We start from the raw sequence: 14,382 nt of genomic DNA, 5'->3' as shown, positions 1-14,382 counted from the left end.
ACAACGTTATTGTTTCGCTGGACTAAAAGTGCTCGCTGGGATGTTTTTCTGTGGACCCTTACCTCTCTAACTAAACTGGGATTTCAGCAGTGGACGCGTTTGTGGCTCGTTATTACAATGATAAAGGTACGTACGGCTTTTTTACTCTGCGTGTTTGGATGTGTACTGCTTACACAAATGTAGCAAATTTGTGCCACTCATTCCTTATAAGCTTTCCATCGAAAAACAGCGATCTGTCGTCGATGCTTGAGGCTTAGACCCTCAGAATGATATAGAGTTTGACAAGATTAACTTTGTCCCGTTTCATTTATTCTATTAGAAAACAATGACACATGCAAACAAAGAGCGTTCAGTGCGAGGTCGCTCTGGTGCAGGCTAACAGGTTAAACACTTTTGACCTGAGTCAGCATGTGCACGGACCCACACACAATCGTGGACACACTCTAGATTTACTCATCAGTAGAGGTCTAAACATTTCATCCATTGTTATTAAGGATGTAGCACTATCTGATCACTTCTGTATTTTCTTTGATATATTGATCTCAGTCACCACTGAATCTAGATCTATCTCTATCAGTAAGAGATGCATTAACGAGAACACAAGTGCGCTATTTATGAAGGCAATGTCATTAACACCAAGCATTTCTGCAGACTCTGTTGATCTTCTCCTGGAGTCATTTAACTCAAAAATTAAGAATGTTATTGATGATATTGCCCCGATAAAGGTCAGCAAGAAGACGGGGAAACAGAAATCAATTTGGAGAAAATCAACAGCAGTTCAGAGCATGAACTGAGCTGAGCTGAGCTGAGCGGATGTGGCGGAAGACGAAACTCGAAATTCACTATAGCATCTATAAAGACAGCCTTCATGCTTTCAATGTGGAACTAGCCACAGCTAGACAGACTTTCTTTTCAAACCTTATAAACAGTAACTTAAACAACACTCGCACTCTTTTTGCGACTGTTGAGAGACTGACAAACACCCCAAGTCAGATTCCCAGTGAAATGCTCTCCGACAGCAAATGCAATGAGTTTGCTTCCTTCTTTTCTGAGAAGATCAATAATATCAGAAAGGAGATTGGCACATCCTCAAGTTATGCAGAGGTCACACAGATTCGACCGCAATTTCAAAAAGAAGTGACTATGTGTGTTTTTTAAAAAATTGATAAAATTTTGGAAGAAATAGTACAGCACCTTAAATCTTCAACCTGCTATCTTGACACACTTCCCACATCCTTTTTCAAAAATGTGCTTAACTGTTTAGAAGCTGATCTCTTAGAAGTGGTGAACGCCTCACTTCTTTCTGGGACTTTTCCAAACTCCCTCAAAACTGCAGTTGTTAAGCCCTTTCTGAAAAAGCGCAATCTTGATAACACCATGTTGAGCAACTATAGACCCATATCAAATCTTCCTTTCATAGGTAAGATTATTGAAAAGGTAGTTTTTAATCAGCTGAACAACTACTTAAAGTCAAATGGATATCTGGACAATTTTCAATCTGGTTTCCGAGCACATCACAGAGACAGCACTCATTAAGATAATAAATGATATTCGCCTCAATTCTGATTCTGGCAAAATATCAGTGCTGGTACTACTAGATCTTAGTGCTGTGTTTGACACTGTCGATCATAACATACTCTTAGAGAGACTGGAAAACTGGGTCGGGCTTTCTGGGATGGCACTCAAATGGTTCAGGTCATACTTAGAAGGGAGAAGTTATTATGTGAGTATAGGAGAGCATAAGTCTAAGTGGACGGCCATGACATGTGGAGTCCCACAAGGCTCAATTCTTGCACCGCTCTTATTTAGCCTGTATATGCTCCCACTAAGTCAGATAATGAGGAAGAACCAAATTGCCTATCACAGCTATGCTGATGATACCCAGATTTACCTAGCCTTATCTCCAAATGACTACAGCCCCATTGACACCCTCTGCCAATGCATTGATGAAATTAACAGTTGGATGTGCCAGAACTTTCTTCAGTTAAACGAGGAGAAAACTGAAGTCATTGCATTTGGAAACAAAGATGAAGTTCTCAAGGTGAATGCATATCTTGACTCTAGGGGTCAAACAACTAAAAATCAAGTCAGAAATCTTGGGGTGATTCTGGAGACAGACCTTAGTTTCAGTAGTCATGTCAAAGCAGTAACTAAATCAGCATACTATCATCTCAAAAACATTGCAAGAATTAGATGTTTTGTTTCCAGTCAAGACTTGGAGAAACTTGTTCATGCCTTTATCACCAGCAGGGTGGATTACTGTAATGGTCTCCTCAGCGGCCTTCCCAAGAAGACCATTAGACAGCTGCAGCTCATCCAGAACGCTGCTGCCAGGATTCTGACTAGAACCAGAAAATCTGAGCATATCACACCAGTCCTCAGGTCCTTACACTGGCTTCCGGTTACATTTAGGATTGATTTTAAAGTACTTTTACTTGTTTATAAGTCACTCAATGGCCCAGGACCTAAATATATTGCTGATATGCTCACTGAATATAAACCGAACAGACCACTCAGATCATTAGGATCGAGTCAGTTAGAAATACCAAGGGTTCACACAAAACAAGGGGAGTCTGCTTTTAGCTATTATACGGCCCGCAGTTAGAACCAGCTTCCAGAAGAGATCAGATGTGCTAAAACATTAGCCACATTTAAATCAAGACTCAAAACTCATCTGTTTAACTGTGCATTTGTTGAATGAGCACTGTGCTATATGTCCGAACTGACTGCAATGAATTTTATGTATAATCATTTTCTTTCAATTAATTTTAAATAAATTTCTATATCATCTTAAATTTCCTTGTTTTTATTATTTTTATTTCCATGTTTTTATTGATTTTTAAAGGTGCCATAGAATGAAAAACTGTCTTTACCCTGGCATATTTAAATAATAACAGTTCTGTACATGGAAATGACATACAGTGAGCCTCAAACACCATAGTTTTCTCCTTCATATGTAAATCTCGTGATTAAAAAAGACCACTGAAAAACAGGCGAATCAGAACATAACACTGACTGTGACGCAACAGTCGGGATCACTACGCCCCCAACATTTGCATAAACCCGCCCTTGTTTTAAGCCGGCCGAACCATCAGAAGCTCTGCAGGTATTGTAAATAAACAAGCGCGGACAACAGCGAAAATAACACAATAAATGTTATGTTCCAGGCCGTGCAGGGGGTGTGAAGTGCAGGGATGGGTTGGTGTCTGTATTCAGAAAGGCACAGAAAGCAAATAACGCGAGCCACTAAAGGGACATGGTTAGCTCCTTGCTAGCGGTAGCCTGTTACAGTACATAAGATTTCACTCTCAGTAAGGAGAGATGAGGATGATGGCGAATGACTTACAGATCCTGAGCACCACTGACAAGCATCTGATCTTGTGAAATGTGTGGTAAGTACTGTTGCTCCATAATGTAAACATAGTTTGTGTGATCGCGTCTCTTGAAAGTGAAACTATAACCAGTGGTGGAAATGGCCGATATTTACTGGGGGGACTCTAACTGGGGGGGGGGGGTCTAATTTTAGATTACCTTTCGGATATATTTTATCATAAACACATTTATAATCTATGAAAACATTTATTAAGAACTTATGTCATATTTTCTCTAAACCTTCTTGTACATTAAGATAGGCACCTGCAATTCTGCCCAAATTAAAGATGCGTTGTGTTTGAATTTGTGCATCTTATAATATAATTATTATTAATGACCTCTTGTGTTTAATAAAAAACAAACAAAAAAACATTGATTAGTGAAATGAGCTAATGATTTCATAAAATATTAGAATGATTGTCTCTCATTGGCCTGATTAGCTAAGCCCTCAAAACACATCTTATTTAGCGGTACAGTATTGCATGATTTGTAGATTATATTTAATAGTTTACACTTTGCAAAAACCTTTTCAATTAGTTTTAAAGGGTAACATTACATTCTTAAGGACTCTGCACTTACGTTTCTTTTCAGGAGCACTAGTGCTTCTACTTAAAAAAAAAAAAAAAAAAAATTAGGAACACCTTCTGATCAATGACAGAAATTAAACTTACTATTATAAGATGATGTTTGACTCCTTAAAGTATTTTTTTAACCTTTGTAATGCCATTTTTATCTTTATCAAATGTATGTCATATGTTGTGCCAAAATTAGATTTATTAACTTTTTGTAAAAAATAAATAAATAAATAATTAAACAATAAATTCATTTAAAATAATAAGATACAATCAGGAAGACCTGAAATCATCAACAATTAATCTTTGCACGGAACAGAAGAGCACAAATGTGGAATATTTACAGACTTTTTAACAAGGCTCAGAGGTGGCATTAATACATTTAATAAAAACAATGTTATGAGATTGAATACAGAAACATTAAACAATTAAAATTTATACTTTAAAAATGAAACTCCCAGTAGGTGGCAGCAAGTCACTGTCTGTCACTGAATCATTCATCTAATTGATTCGTTCAAACTGCTGATTCATTAAGGAATGAAGCAAGTGACTCTCTTTATGAATGGATCATAGAATCATCGACTCACTAGATTTGTTCAAAAACAAAGATTCGTTCATAATTGAAACAGCGCTGTTTGCTTGGAGATGCGCAGTGGCTCAGCTGTGACTTTATTTCATCAACAAAATAGTTCTCAACAGATCAGACAAGTGTTCCTAAAATGTAAGTCGCTTTATATTAACTTTTGAATAAAATCAATAATGTATAAATCAGTTGTATTAATTAAATTTCACATTTGCAAACTCTTTATAATCATTAAGTTCATCGCGATCTCACAAACTTCTATTTTAGTGAATGAAGCTCTCTACACTGCAAACTGAATCTATTATTTCTACACTTTGTTACAATGAATGACAAACTGCAGTCTGCTTTCACGATCTGTGCTGTGAGGAGCAGCACGCGCAGCAATAGAGAAGCATTTCCATTGGCTGCAGTCTGCTCTTGATGGCCAATCAAAGACGGCATTGCCCAGCAAACCATAGACACAAATATCCCGCTACATTTTGTTTAGTCTGCACTGCACTACGGTTTATGCAGACCTGGGATCGCTTTTGTAGTCTTTTGAATGGATATAATATAGAAATCATTTTAATTTTCAAATAAATCTAACCAGTTGGAAATGAAACGCCGTCCCCCCTCGAAATTCACTCCCCGGACTCCGTCCCCCCCCCATTTCCGCCCTGATAACGCGATCGATGGATCGTTCAAAAGCAGTTTCAATGCCTCGCATATTAATAACGGCTCCCTGATGCCCGCGTTTTATATACAGCATAATTACCCGACGATATAACTGCGAGAGAAAGTATTTAAATATATATTTTCCTCCCTGTGCTTCCTTCTTGCTGATGAGCCGTACTGTGAAACAGCCAATCAGAGCAGAGCTCAACATTGAGCAGCACTGTGAAACAGCCAATCAGAGCAGAGCTCATTATTATTCATGACCCTGCCAAATAAGCCAATAACAGACCGTTTCATTCTAGGGAGAAATCCTAGGGTTGTAAATGGACATGTAAAATCGTTTCTGGAGATTTTTTGCCCTTACCTAAGCCACACACCTTCTGTGTAGATATCAGAGAACAATTTAAAATACTGTATCAATGCATTCTATGGCACCTTTAATGTCTATTTCACTTTCTTTTATGTAAAGCACTTTGAATTACCACTGTGTATGAAATGTGCTATATAAATAAACTTGCCTTGCCTTGCCTTTTCCCAGTTTACCCGAAGGCCCAACTGGCTGAGGTGTGAGAGCACCAAATCCCTATGTTCGCACAACTGGTCCTGAGACTGAGCCAGTATGAGCCAGACGTCGAGGTAGTTGAGAATACGAACGCCCTGTTCTCTCATGGGAACTAGGGCTGCCTCCGCAACTTTCGTGAAGACACGGGGCGACAGGGACAGCCCGAAGGGCAGGACCTTGTACTGATATGCCCGTCCTTCGAACGCAAACCGCAGAAATGGCCTGTGGCGCGGAAGGATCGACACATGAAAGTATGCGTCCTTCAGGTCGATTGCTGCAAACCAATCTCGGGGAAGGACGCACCCGAAGATGCGTTTCTAAGTGAGCATCTTGAACGGAAGCTTGTGAAGGGCTCAGTTCAAGAGACGCAGATCCAAGATCGGTCTCAAGACACCGCCTTTCTTGGGTACAATGAAGTAGGGGCTGTAAAACCCCGACCTCATATCGGCTGGAGGGACCGGCTCTATCGCATCCTGCGCCATTAGGACTAGGGCTGGGTATCGTTCAAAAATTTTCGATATCGATACCGATACCTTGAGTTCGATACCGGTTCCTGAACGATACTTTTTTCGATACCAGTTTTATGAAATCAGTTTTAATAAGATTACATTAACTCAAAAAACAATTTTTTAATGTTGAGATTTATACAGACTCAAAGCCTCATCTCCTGAGCCACTGCACAAAGGAACAAAATATATCCAACACAATAAATAAATAATTTTAATAAAGTTCAAATTGTTTTCAGTTTACACATCTGTTAGGCTACGTTTACATTAGTGCGTGTTCATTTTAAAACACATCATCATTTCTAGGTTGTTAAAGACTTTAAGAAATTTTAAATCTTCATCCACTTTCATAAGTGGGTGTTTTATTTTCTTTCACCATATGTTTTATTGTTATTAAATTCTGGTGTAGTATGTCTAATGATTTGAATGCATAAAAACTTTATTTAAGTTTATTCTTAAAATAGCCTAATGAAATGTTTTATTTTTCCTCAGAAATTCTGTGTTCTGTATCTGGTTTTCAAATGAAGACATAAAACATTAATTTAATTTCTTTAAATTACTGAAAATCAAAGTTTATTTATTTTGGCAAACAAAGGGGGTTTACTATTAAAATTTAAAAAATGAATAATGTGTGATCATTACTAAAAAAAATGATAAAGTTTTAATAATTTTAATAGTAGCCTAGTAGTAGCAGTATGTACTGTCCGCTGAACAATATTAATATATTTCTGCTGCAGTGTCTTCCAATTTAAACCGAACTTTTATTTTGACGGGTTGCCTGGAATACCTTTACATTTCTGTGTGTATATAATATGACGTTAGTTTTACTCGAATCAAACGGTAAAATGCTCATTAATTGACTCTCACAGCAGTTCTGGAGATGTTGTTCATGTGTTTATGTCCTCATTTAGTTAGGCGGCAGACGCTGAAATCACCGCGAGCTTCAGTCTGTGTGTAGTAAACAAACTGCGCGATATAGAGAGCAGACTGCTCCGTGCGCTTTCGAAACGCTCTCGCGGATGTCAAACACTGATCTATCAGCGCCGCGCCGCTTCTAGTCAAACACACCTAGTGCTGCAGGATTATTGGCTCACTGACGGTGATGAGATTAACCCCTTAGGTATCGAAATTTGGTACCGAACGACAAGACGTTTTTCGATACTCGGTGGTATCGAGGCAATTCGGTCGGTGCCTAAAAAGTATCGAACTCGATACCCAGCCCTAGTTGTAATTCCTACACCGTTCACCTGATTTGGATGTAAATACCCTCAAATTAAAGCTGACAGTCTGCAGTTAAAGCACACCTTGTTAATTTCATTTGAAATCCATTGTGGTGGTGTATAGAGCCAAAAATGTTAGAATTGTGTCGATGTCCCAATATTTATGGACCTGACTGTATATAGGTTTTATAGACTCGCGCATACTTTGCACGCATACTCACACTGATGGCCCATTAGCAGCCTTTAGGGGAGGGCCCTTTGTCTCTCAGGTGAAAATCACTTAATATTCAAGGACATTACCACTCCCTCGCATATTGGCTTTCAATCACAAAACATGTCTGTAAAACTTTAAATTAATATATTGTTTTCTGTGAATGAGTAAGCAGAATGATTTTCACATAATTGTGAAGTAAATATTCTAGCCTACAAGACTGATTACTCAAAAGTCTTATTCAGGATGATTTAGTGTGGCTTTTATGGCCTTATTTCAGCTACATTTTTTTTCCCAAAACTTACTAACCATGCATAATTTTTTTTTCTAAAAAATGCAAACATGTACATCCATCTTGGTCACATATTATTGTAGCAGAGTTTGTGCTGAATACAAAAAAAAATACATGTTGGTCAATAGTATGTTATAAGCAGCTGAAATAAGCACAAATGTCAGGGCATGTCAAAACAACTCAAGGGCCCCAAAATCACCTCAGGCCCCAGAGGGTTAAAAAAAAAAAAACACGAACGTGGGGTTGTCCTTGAGGACGAATCCAATTTGCAAAAAATGTGGACGCAAAGTGGCTGCAAAAGCAGGCAATACATCCAACATATTCGAGGGCATCATCCCTCCGTGCAGATAAAGGTATGTCGCATTTATAACAAGTTATAAAGCTGTATAGAGCCCTGTATACAGGGCCTGTTTTGGGTTTCTCTTTATTTTTATATTGTAGACATCTATCGATTAGTGATGAAAAAAATTGCCGCGCTGGTGGAAACAACACGAGACTGTGCTGCCGTGACTGAGAGCAGCTCGACGGTGTTTAGTGTCCCGCAGCAGCAGCAGTGTGCGCAAGTGACTTCAGCGCAACTGAAGAGTTCTGCTTTCAAATGCACGCAATAGGCTAAAGCTTGCTGCAAAACTCCAGCAAACATAACCATGAATGTGTCAGCGGGAAATAGTTAGGAGATATTTGAATTATTTACTAATAAACTAATGTTTTCTGAATCCGTGTCGCAAGGATGAAGTTGCTGATCCTGACTCGCCGTCTCCTCATTAGACGCGTCTTTAGAGAGAAATGCATTTTTATTGATTATGATTAAGATTATAATAAAATAGTTTTTGTTTTCTATTTTTTTATTTTGTTAAGTGATAATTTAAAGCTTTCTATAGATATATTTATCATGTCTGTGAGGCATGTATTCGCTCAGCTTCGGTTCATTTTTGTGAAGCGCTCCTGTTCAAGGCGGCAGAAAGCCTTTTGTTGGTATTGTGAGTGCACACAAATACAAGTAGACCCTTTACAGGTCCGAATGATGTATTACTCTTACCTTTATCAAAAAAATAAATAAATGACGGCGTAGGCTATTTTAATTTGTTTCCACTGAAAAAAATCCAAGTGTTTGCGCTGGTGCCTCCATGTCCTGCAGAGCACGCTTTAGCTTCCACTCTCCGCACAAACTTAGATATAGGCTAGCGCCAGTGTTGGGTGTAACGCGTTACTAAGTAACGCGTTACTGTAATTAAATTACTTATCCACTGAAAAAGTAAAGTAAGGGATTACTGTTCATTTTTAGGTAATTTAATTACAGTTACTTATAAAGTACTTGCGTTACATACAGTAAATAATTTCAACAGTTCTAAAAGCAGTATTGAATTTGAAATCTAAATTTACCGTCTAAAGATATTGAATGCAGCGGCTTTAACCCTCCGCGTGCGGGTGCGTTCACTTTCAGATTTTCCTGATTCACAGAGAAACCTTAAATACTCAAATCAGGGCCGGCACCAAGAGGGAGCATTCGCGGGCAGAGTTACGGTGCCCCCCACTTTCCATCCTCTCCCCTTCTTGCTGAACATGATCGTTTCGAAAGCGAAAGTGAAACCGGTAAAACAGCGCACATAAGAAAGGGATTGCACGCTTTAGCGAGCGTCAGAAACTGCACGCAATCATAGATTGCACGCTTCCCATCCCACCCCGAACCCCCCCCACCCACACCACCACCACCACACACACACACACACACACACAAACGTGATTTGTGCCACCCCCCAGAAATTCAAATGCCCCTCTGATGGAGGTGCCCTGGCGCCGGCTCTGACTCAGATACATATAAGACTAAAATCAATAGAATCTAAAAATCTTGAAGTGTCTACTTGACACTTGAACGAATTCAAATTAAAAACTAATGTTTCTGATTATGCAATCCGTATGAAACTAAAGCAAGGTACAGTCTTTCCCGTGTCTGAGCTCATTATATGCAGTCACCTGCGCGCATATGCCCATAGATACAAAAAAAATGTAAAATATTAAGAAAAAAAAAAATCATCTAATATTCATAATTTTTGAAAGAAGACCTGCTATGAGAAATTTACCTCATAAGAACAGCGCGATCTGACATTATTCAGCAGAGAAGATCATTTCTGTAATTTATTCTTTCCTACATTAGTTAACGTGTTATTTTGACATAAACCTGTACAGATTTTACTAGTTGGGCTTTTCCTGAACATCTTGCCAAACTGAAATGTATTGTTTAACTTTTAAGCCTTTTTGTTATTCAGATATTTTGCAGCGTATTTCTATTTGTTAACCAAAGGTGGTTACATTTTTTTCATAACAATGTTTAAGTATTACAGTTGTTTTAAAGCTAAAAGGCTAAACTATTCTATGTTTGACTCAAATTGAAAGAATATAGAGTTTAATTTCTATTAAGGTTTATAGGGATTTTAAGATGTAGCCTAATTAGCGATTTGAATAATTAAGTTACGTATTGAGTAACTAAGTTACTTTTCAGATAGAGTAATTAGTAAAGTAATTTAAATACAATATTGATGAAGTAATTAGTAACTGTAATTAATTACTTTTTGAAAGTAACTTACCCAACACTGGCTAGCGCACATTATTATTATAGCGCAGGTTTAACGTTTAAACATTGTTATATACTTGAACTGTTTTAGTATATCTATAGATTTTATTTTAGGCAAGTCGTGATGATATGAGAAGGCTAAATTGATCAAACATAGGCTATGATCAGCTCATGCTGCTGGCCGCTTGGTCGTTACTTTAAAAAAAAAAAAAAACTTATAGGCTATTTAACAAACAAAAAACATTTTTTTTATGAACTTAATAAAAAAAAAAAAAAAAAACTAAATATAATAATTTTGCCATTACACACAAAACTGAACTATTTTAATAGCCGAAACAGTTGTATAAGCAGTAGTTTTAGGAGAAGGGGGGAAAAAAAAGATGGGCTCGGTTGGACTTGGCCCAGTAATTCTGGTAAGATGTCGGACGTGGGCCGGGCTAGAGCCTGAGCGTCTTGGGCCAGGGCTGGGCTAGGGCCTAAATTTGAGGCCCGTGCAGGGCTCTAAGGCTGTATAATTTCCATGATGCAGAGGGAATGATGCAGTCGTAAACATGGGATTTACAGTATAACGTTAACAAGGTTGTCACTTAAAATGCGCAATCTGATGTATGGATAAATCAAAAGTAGATATGAGTGGCGCCGTTTTATCTACTACATACTGAAGTATGCATGCATGACACTAATGGTGTTTTCAGCACCTACATAAACATGAACATCAGCAGAGCTGCTCTGAGAGAAAACAAAATAAAAGTTTTAAACAAAATAAAAGTTCAATTTAACTTGAAGTCCTGACAGAAATAAATTAGCATTGTACAAAGCACTTAAAAGGTATGACAACAATAATAATATTCTTTATAATAATTAATTTAAAGGAATATCATGTTTGTCCATGTTTTTACTTGGAAAACTTCTGTTGTGCAGCACTTTGTGCCAAAAATAAGAAAAATTTTCATTTGATAACATTTTAAAACATTAATTCAAATGTTAAAGTGTGATATAGATATACATAAGGCTTATGGCTTTATTGTGTAATTGTTTTTTTGTTTTTGTTTTTTTTGCTCAGAAGGGAGGCTTACTTTCATTTAAATGATTTCAAGTTTGTTGCAATAATGGATTTGTTCACTCAAATAACTTGTTCTTATTCTTTTAAGAGTCATTGTTACTGATAAGAATTATTGTTTAATATATACCGTGAAACCGTGATATTTTCTGAGACGATTATCATACCGTGAAAATCTCATACCATTACAACCCTACTCCGAGTTCAACTGGAGTCTGACCGCCTCAAAACTTCTACCAGCCACAACTCCATTGGCTTCCCAAGAAGTCACTTCAACAACTACTGGACTCTCAACCAATCAGACACTTCGGGGAACCCCTTTCGGATACCCTTAGCAAATCAAGCAAGTAACCTCCAGGTTCTAACTGAATCGGTGCAGTTAATATAAATTTTAGCCTCATTGAGAAACTCAAAGCGAGGGTTAATTAAGTGATTGATGGTTGTTCAGGTCTATGCAATTGAACAGATTGCTGTAAACTTGGGATTTCACATTTTCATTCTCTTAAACTCATCCTTTCCTCACTCTCTCTCTTTCTGCAACGTGTGAATGTGTGAATGCTTGTGTTTATGTGTTAGATTAGTTTATGTCTTAGGTTTATATAAATAAAATCTTATTTATATTGAAAAGAGAAGTATCTTGTGTTTTGTGCTTACAAATTAATGTCTTAATGAAATTAATGTCTGCCGATCTTGTTACTGTGCTATTAAATAGTGTTTTCACTATATTTTGGATTTTAATATCCAGTGCAGAGTTGATGTTATATGGCTTGGTCAATGAATCGCTGCCGCCTCAGTGATCAGCTGTAAAACAGTGATTCTGTTCAAATTCCTTATAAAATCATAAATGATTCCCTTTGAGCTAAATTAAACTATTTGCTTTAAATTACATATTAATAGTACGTTTTTATTAAGTTACAGCATCTTAGGGTTGCATCTGAACTCTGCAGGGCTCCGGCCCTCCAGGAACTGAGTTTGACACCCCTGATGTAGACAGAGGGAAACCCCCACACACATCCAACCATACATTGTCTGTATTAGATAACGTTTCCGGGAAGAGTTATAGGTTACATCTGTAAAAAATATACAGGTTACCAGCCATCATATCAGTTATCAACCATAACCCAATATTGATTTTTGGTTATTACTATGGTTATTACTATATAGAGTATCCCTAATTACTACATAGCTAGTTTAGCTGCCAGGTTTTTTTTTGTGTAAGCCCCCAGACATCATCACTCACACACCCTCACACATTACACCCCTATTCCACAGGACACACAGTTAATGAATAAAATACATGAAAAAGCCATATTCCTAAAGTGTGTGTGTGTGTGTGTCCTCTTGTGCATCTGCACAGGATTGGCAGAGGTAAAAATCAATCATTCTGAAGTGTTTTGTATAAAATACCCAAATACAGACGTGGAGTCTAACAAAAGGCCATAGCCCACCACCAATGACATCAGTCTGTCTGCTGAACCATCAATCCATCCTTTTCTGTATCTATCTGGCTGTATTATTAATGGAACTAGGACGGTAGGAATGGTCACATCCACATAGTAATAAATGCAGCTTTGAATCTCACAGGCACATAAAAAAAGCAGTGCTTTTTTGTTTCCATATTTGCTGCTATTCTGATTACACACCACAACGCTCATTTGTGACATCAGAGATGCACTTTGCTGTTGGAATGGGGAAGGGGCTGCTGCAAGAGAACACAGAATGCAACTGCATCTCCTCGACACAATGCATTAACACAGTTTCTCTTTTTCCTCCATCATCTTTTCCTCTCCTCCTCAAAACGTCTGAATGCTGAGAACCTAGCAAGAACACTACCCCCTCTCCACCCTCCCTCCCTTCCTTCCTCTCTCTCCCTCTCCATCTCCCTTCTCTCTCTCTCATCCGTATTCGAATCATCGCAGACAGAAAAAAGAGCCCTTGAAAAACAACTCACCTGAAACATGTCTTGACATTCCCTGGCTATATCCGTTGAAGCCTCCTTGTGTTTTCCTTGTACATCCTCCAAAGCATATATTCCTATAATCTATTACACGCACAGACGGTCCATTCTGTGCTCAGACCGGTTTCTGACCCCGAGACCTGGACTCACTGGCTAGTCGGCAGCCTTCGTGCTTCACTGCCTGCCTACTGTTCCCTAGCCCATGATGTCACAAAGCCCTCGCAGCCTTATTGGCCAAGGCGCTGCATGTTAATAAAGGCAGCTGCCAAGAGAGAGGGGGAGGGAGGCAGCCGGAAAAACTGGATCTGTTATTTCACAGACTGGTGGAAGTAAGGTAGGTTTTTTTTTTTTTTTTTTTTACTTTTTGTTAGTTTTAGGTAGACATTTGCTTGTCACTTTATTTATTTATTTACACCACCATGATGGAGTACCATGTACATATCATGGTATATAATCATGGCGTACCAAGTAATATATCAAAAAACGTGGTATTAGCATATGATAACATCGCTTTATATGTTTTTGTAAAACAATAAGCATTAATAAAAAAAAAAAAATTGTAACCTGTGTGTGTAAACATCTATTTATACCATGAGCAGTTATACGTTTAGCCCAGCCTACCCACAATGGCAGTTATACAAAAAGTCCTACTGCAATTTACCCTCATTTGTGTATGATGTCATTCTTTTCCCTCTTGCTCACCTTTGATTGGCTGATGGCTGTATCAACTGCTGTCTAAAGGTGGTGTCTTATCTTAGCTGCTTTATTTATGTATGTATGTATGTATGTATTTATTTATTAAGCACATTTTAAAACAACCA

General features: G+C 37.9%; 1 protein-coding gene across 1 annotated transcript in view; it reads right to left on the bottom strand.

Moving 5' to 3' along the window:
• Positions 1-13,773, bottom strand: part of LOC306870222 (serine/threonine-protein kinase PAK 3-like) — a 252,637-nt gene extending 238,864 nt beyond the window's left edge. Inside the window, exon 1 of the mRNA XM_079417359.1 lies at positions 13,556-13,773. The gene's annotated coding sequence lies outside the window, so the exon portion shown is untranslated. The remainder of the gene's footprint in view (positions 1-13,555) is intronic.
• Between the last annotated feature and the right edge of the window lie 609 nt (positions 13,774-14,382).

The sequence above is a fragment of the Barbus barbus genome (assembly GCF_936440315.1).
Source record: "Barbus barbus genome assembly, chromosome: 5".
Lineage (NCBI taxonomy): Eukaryota > Metazoa > Chordata > Actinopteri > Cypriniformes > Cyprinidae > Barbus > Barbus barbus.
The sequence above is the reverse complement of the archived record's forward strand: the minus strand, read 5'-3'. Positions and strand labels throughout refer to the sequence as shown.